A 7,145-nucleotide genomic window follows, 5' to 3' on the forward strand; every position below is an offset into this window, starting at 1 on the left:
ACCTATGTGGTATTTTCACAAAAAGTTGCTTCACTTTCTTTCTAAAAAAATAGCCCATCATTCTTCTTCCATAAACACAGTAACATGTAATTTTTATAAATCTGTGTGTCATGTAAAACTATGTTATTTTCAGGAGAACTATGGTTGAAAGCATTTTTTTAAAGGCATCCTTTAACACCACCACCAGCAAAAACAAAAACAAAAACAAAAACACTCTCTAGCTTATTGAGAGTCTTGGGATACTTATTTATTTATTTTTCTGACTGACACGACAACTTAAAAAAAAAAAAGGAAAACGCACTTCAAAACCTTTCTTGCAGTTTGCTAAAGACATCTGCAATTCCCTTGGTTCAGAGCCTGCTGCCTCCATGTTAGATGAGTATATTTTGAAAAGATTTTTGAATTCTGTAGAATTCATCTTACTAAATCAAAGGACCCACGGTCTGTCAAGTAATCTGACCTCTATTGACCTAAATCAAAACACCACAGCTATGCCAGTGTTTATCCTATTTTTAAAGAACTCCAGGAAAGGTCATCCTGTTACCTTAAATGGCAATTCATTCTAATGCCATTCAATAAAAGACCTCATGTAACATAACACTGAAACAATTTTATAGATAGTGTTATTGCCTTTTCCAATGGTATATATCAAGGAAAAGCACATCATCTACTTGGATCATTGTGGCTTATCTTTACTATCATCCTAATTTAACCTAAGCATTAAAATTACGTAAGAAGATCCTATGGTGTAATGAATATTCAAGTCTACAGTTTTCCCAGATTCCAGGGTTTGAGGGCATTCTTTTTTCTTGCTCTTAATTTCTTTTTGTCTCTTGTTTAAATATTAAACAAGCAACTGCAGTGGCTACAATATAAAAATTCTAGGGGCACCCAGGTGGCTCAGTCAGCTAAGTGTCCAACTCTTGATTTTGTTCAAGTCATGATCTCATGGTTCATGGGCTGAAGCCCCACATCAGGCTCTGTGCTGACAGTGCAGAACCTGCTTAGGATTCTCTCCCTCTCCTTGGCACTGTCTCTCTCTCTCTCTCTCTCTCTATCTATCTCTCAAAATAAAATAAACCTTAAAAATCCTAAACGAACAAACAAACAAGAATACCCCATCCTGACATCACCCCATACAGTTAATAACAACTGACTAGAAGACAGAGCATGCACAATTTGAATCTATTTGCAGTTAGATCTTTCCACACAAACTTTAGAACATTTATTTTTGTCTTCCCAGTTCTAAGGAAAGAAATAACCATGAGACATGTACAAAAGTCCCTCTAAATCATCTTGAATGGAAGAAACTGAAAAGTCAGTCTGACCACTGGAGTCTGGAGTTGGCTCTTAAGAACTGTGCTGTGACAGCCTTAGAATCCCCCACTCGGAGGTCTATTTTACCATTAAAAACCAAACACAAAATCTGGTTTCATCTCACCATCTATAGCACTGCCTCCCTAGACCACATCTCCGTGACTCCCTGTCAGATCCCTGTCAGCTCATGACTCTGTCAGATCCCTAGAATACCTGCTAACCCATCTCCCTATTCTGCCCTTGACCTCTTTTATTCTCAACCCAGCAGCCAGAGAGATGCTTTCAAAAATAAGATCATGTGATTCCTCAGCATGTTCCAAATGCTTCTCATGCAATCAAAGAAGAAGCCAAAATCCTTACTATGCCCCACAAAGCTGCCTAATTCCTTCAAGTCTTTACTCAAATGTCACCTTCTCCATGCACTGATTCATTTAAATGTCAATCTTTACCCCCAACACATGTACATTTCTTACCTCCTTGCCTCCTATACTATTTTTCTTTAGTACTTAACACTATCTAACATACTAGAGACTTTACTTATTCATCTTATTTGTTGCCTTATTTATATAAGCTTCATAAAGGCAGAGATTTGAAGACCTGGAACATTGCTTAGCATTCAATAAGGCGTTGGCACATAAATCTAATGCACGGGTTCATACACAGGATAAAGTGAAAGGGTAAAGCAAAAATGATCATAATTTCAACATCGTCTAAATTCAAATCCTCTAAATCCTGGTATTATTCTCTGCAATTTTTAAAAAATAGAAATAAAATTTTTTGTTATAAGCTGGTCAAAATGCTCATCATAAAAAATCAAAATGAAGTCTTAACAAAGTGTCCGGTACATAGTAAGAACTCAACAATTGTTTTCTATCATTGATTCTTAGCACAAACTTAACTTAGGGTAAATTCTTGAAAAGTGCAATCGCTGATCACAGAGACATATGCATATTAAGTCCCTAAGAAAGTGTAGTCTTCAGGGCCCATCATTTACTAGAGCCTCTTCCAAGACATGAAAAGAGTTCCCAAATTATATTCACATGACCATATGTTTTTATAAAATTTGTAAAAATCAGATCTTTAACTGCACCTGTTCTGACTGCTGTTGACTTCCACTCCAGTTTCCCTTTCATCCAACTTCCCCTTGTATTGAGTGGTTCTGAAATAGCCATGGGCATTTTTGGATGCCAATAAGGGCAAACTGAGTTGGGAATTCTACTTTAGTTTACTTTCGTTTATATATGGACTTTGAGGTCACTTCCAAAGACAGTGATAGCTATTCCAGACTAGAAATGCCCAGGAATATTCCTACTGCCCATTATCCCAACTCACCTCCCCCCCACACAGGTGATGGCACAAAAATGCCTCTTGCCAAACTTGGCACCAGAAGTATGTGGGTAGTGGAGGAGAAACAGGACTTGAAATGTATAGAACCTCGTGGCACCTGGGTGGTTCAGTCGGTTAAGTATCCCACTCTTCATACCAGCTCAGGTCATTATCTCATGGTTGTGAGATCAAGCCCCAGGTCAGGCTCTGCCCCAAGTGTGAAGCCTACTTGGGATTCTCTCTCTCCCTCTCTCTCTCTCTGCCCCTACCCCACTTGTGCTCACTCTCTCTCTCTCAAAAAATGAACATTTAAAAGAAAAAGAAAGAAGGAAATTATAGAACCAGAAACGAATATGTAGAAAATCCTTCCAATCATCAGGGATCTCAAATTGTAAGTGAAGGATTCAATTCAGTTTTCATCAGTGCCTAGACTAAATGGAAGGAATCCTGTGTCTGGAATATATTCAGTAATGTGGGTACATTCAATTATAAATACAACAAACCTATCGTAGTACTACAAATAGCAAATATATGTGTGTGTGAACTTAAGTTTTATGAATCCCAGCTAGTACTAATAGAAAGAAATTTCCATCTACCATGCTAGAAAACTTAATTTTATCTTTCTTGTGCTTTTGTAGAAAATAACACAAAATCAGTGTCATATGAAAAGACAATCAAAGAGTAACCAAATAATATAAGGAATAAATTATTACAGAAAAATGTCAGGAAATTAATTACTAAAAATGTTACTAAACATAATCTGTACATTCTGGTCAATTGTGAAACACAGAGGAGGCATGCCAATGATTTGAGAGAGACAAGACTGAGATTTAGGCCAGGATATCAGCAGGAGAGGGGGCAAAAAGTTGCAAAAACATTTTGGTCGTTAACAGTCAACAGACATATACAGTGATGCATCCTGAGCCAATCACTGCAAAGCTGTTGTGAGCCAAGTCCTGGAGCCAAACTGACTCAAGTTTGCCACATAGATGGTCCAGTCCTTTGCATTTTTCTATTAGAAACGAGTCTTTGTCACTTGGTTGGTACACAATGCTCTATCATGGTCAAATAGTCTTACTATGTGTATTTACACGACTTATCTTGCACATACATTTCATTTAAATGTTTTAGCTCTAAATGCCTTGTTTCTCCAACTAAAAGATAAGTTGTTGATAGGCAGGAAAAGTTTTTGATGAGCAGACTTTTGTATTAGATTAGATTAGATTAGATTAGATATTTTATACCCCTCACCTAGGAAAGAACCCACAGTTGTTGTTTTTTAATTGAAGTGCAGTTGAAACAAAATCTTCCATTAGTTTCAGGTGTACAACATAGTGACGTGACAACTCTGTATGTCATGCTATGCTCACGACAAGTGTAGCTACCATCTGTCACCATTCAACACTATTACAGTATCACTGACTACATTCCCTATGCTGTACCTTTAATTTCCATGACCAATTCATCCCATGACTGGAAGCCTGTACCTCTCACTCCCCTTCAACCAAAGTATTTTAAATGAGCAGTGTTTAAAACAAAATCTAAATTCCTTAAACCACTGCCACTTCTATAGTTTGAACCGCTAAATTCATTCACTCAACAGGAGTTAAATACAAATGCCTCACTGGATGTATCGTATGTCCAGCCCAAAGCACATCCCATTGTCATGTTTTTAAATGAACATCAGAAGACTTGTGTCTTCATTATTTCCACTCACCCCCACTCTTCTTGAACTCTCCCAAACCTCCTCCATATTCTCATGTTTCTCTTTCATCCAATCCTCAGATTCCTAAAAGTCACATACACATATAAATACATTCGCAGTTTATGAACTGTGAGCTAATGAGAAATTTGAGAAACAAATTCTATGTTTTGAGCTGAACATAAATTGTAGCTAATTCTGACCCCCCACTGGGGCCTTTGAATACACTTAGATGATGACTGAAAATATAATTGCAGAAAGAGAAGCAGGTTGCTAATTACAAGGAACATCAATGGACAGCTCCCAGAGAAAGATTTCTCGATTTTGATGCAATTATGAAAAAACAAAATATAAACATTAGCATTCCCAAATCTCCCATGCTTCGGATCAGGTCAGATTTTCATCAGGATACATCACCAAGCCTACAAAATTTAAATTTCTTTAGGATAAAATTATCTTAAGAAAAGTTCTGAAAAGTCCATTGCTCTATAACATAGCGTTTTAACTTACAGTGTAACAAGAATGTAGCAGAAAAATACAAAAATGATTAATATTCAGCTTGAGGAATTTTCACAGAATGAGCACTCTTAGGTCATCAACCCCCAGTTAAAGAGACAAGAGCACTACCAGAAGCTGGGAAGCCCTCATTGTGCCTAGCCCACATCACTACATCTCCCCAAAGTACACCACTATTCTTAGTTTCAACACTATAGATTGGTTTTGCCTATGTGTGAACTTTCTATAAGTGGGGATTATCCAATATACACTTTTTTTGTATCAGGCTTCCTTTTCTCCTAGTTATGTTGTTGCGTATAAGAATAATAGCCCCAACACCCAAGTTGTGTAAAACATCACCGAGGAACGCCTTCCTTCAGTCACTATAGTTAGTTTGGCAGTGGGGCTCTTTTTTCAATGAAGTTTCACATTTTAGACTTTTAATTCCAATCCAGTAAGTATCTCAACAGAAGTTAATAAACAGATTCAAAGGTGGGGAAGGGGGAGGGGTTAGGATGATTTTTTGATAGCGTAAAGTACATATTCACACGTACAAAAAGGGAACTACCTTTCGTTACCTTAAAAAGGGTAACAATAAAGCCCTGTTCTCTAAAGTTCTCTTGAAAGTTTGGTTTAAAAGCAATTCTACAGAAATGAACTGTAGAAACTTCTAAATTATAGGTCAATGCATATGTATCAAAATCACATCTTTTTTTTTTTTGATTTAACTGTTTTTGATTATGTAATCTGAAATGACCACCCCTTGTCCTGCATCAGCTTCTGCCTTGAGTAATTATGTTAACAGCTCCAGTCTTCCTCAAACTGGTCATATGTTCCCCAAAGAGACAATGCTTTTGTAAGAGTTTCCATCTTCCATGCATCACACTTCAGCACTGCTTTTTGCATCTGTCTCAGACCAGCTGTTTTCTATTTTTCCCCAACCATTAAATGTTACTAGATTAAAGCCGAAAAGTATTTGCCTCAAAAGCTAAGATAAAAAATAAACAAAAACAACTAACGAAAAACAAACACCTCTATTTTTAAAATACTGCATTTCCGCCAGATTGCTCATTTTTCTCTTGTGCAATGACATTTTCATTTTCTTTAACTTGATTTGACTTCTAACCAAGTTCATTCTTAAATTACAGGCAGCTAAGCCTTTGAAAATTTTATCTGCGGTTTTCAGGATCCACGGGGACAAATGGCAAAGTGGTAGACCGTGACACGGCCACAGCTCAGCCTGCAGAAGCCGGCCAAGCCTTATGCCTTCGGCCGCATGCCTCCACTCGTCTGTGCTAGGTCAGTAGCTTTACACCATCTGGGTTGCTGCCCCAAGATATATGATTTACTAAACCCGCTGTGATCCCATGTGTGACTCTTCCCAAGGAATTAAATAGGAAATGCACTGCTCTCCCTAAACAGCAATAAATCCCAAACATTTTGATCCCCATTATACCACTTGAAGATTTGCACAAACCCCCAAACCCCCAAAGCTTCTCTTCTATTTAAAAAAGCGGCATGGGGGCGGGGGGGGGGGGGGTGCAAAACAAAAGAAAAATGTGCCATCTTGCAGGTACCATCACCACTAGATAATTCTGGAATTACTTTTGCTTTGATATGAATTCAAACACTTTGGGAAGGTGGAAAGAAACTCAATGAGTGGACCCAGGAGTAAAAGTGACTTCCTAACCTGGTTTATGTGGCAAGAGCCTGTACTGACCAGCACTGAAAAGTTAGAGCCCTACAGCTCCTGTCTTCATGAACTCATAAAAACATCTCCCAATGTGTTCTAGGGCTGCAATCCTCAGCTTTGAGAGATGTTGTGTTATGGGCTGAATTGTGTCCCCAAAAAGATATATACCTGTACCTATGCATGTGATTGTGACTTTATTTTGAAACAAGGTCTTCGCAGATGTAAATCAAGTTAGAATGAAGTCATAAGGGTAAGCCCTATCCCAATATGACTTATATAAGAAAATTGCCATATGAAAATGGAGACACACACAAAGGGATGGCCATGTGACCACAAAGACAGAGACTAGAGTAAGACAGTGCAAGCCAAGGAACACCAGGGATGGACAGCCAACATCAGAAGCTAGAAAGAGGCAAGAAAGGATTCTACCAGAATCTCAGAGGCAGGGGCCCTGCTGTCACTTTGATTTTGGAATTCTAACCCCCAGAACTGTAAGAGAATACATTTATGTTGTCTTTGTTTTTTAAATCTTTGTTTATTTTTGAGAGAGAGAGAGAGCGAGAGAGCTGGAGAGTGACGGGGGGGGGGGGGGGGGGGGGGGGGGGGGGGGGG

The 7,145-nt window shown here is 38.3% G+C and overlaps 1 protein-coding gene across 2 annotated transcripts in view; it reads right to left on the reverse strand.

The window, feature by feature from the left end:
- GRIP1 (glutamate receptor interacting protein 1) overlaps positions 1-7,145 on the reverse strand; it is a 683,162-nt gene that overhangs the window by 575,812 nt on the left and 100,205 nt on the right. The gene's annotated exons all lie outside the window — the stretch shown is intronic.

Source organism: Panthera uncia, chromosome B4, assembly GCF_023721935.1.
Source record: "Panthera uncia isolate 11264 chromosome B4, Puncia_PCG_1.0, whole genome shotgun sequence".
In the NCBI taxonomy this organism is placed as follows: Eukaryota; Metazoa; Chordata; class Mammalia; order Carnivora; family Felidae; genus Panthera; species Panthera uncia.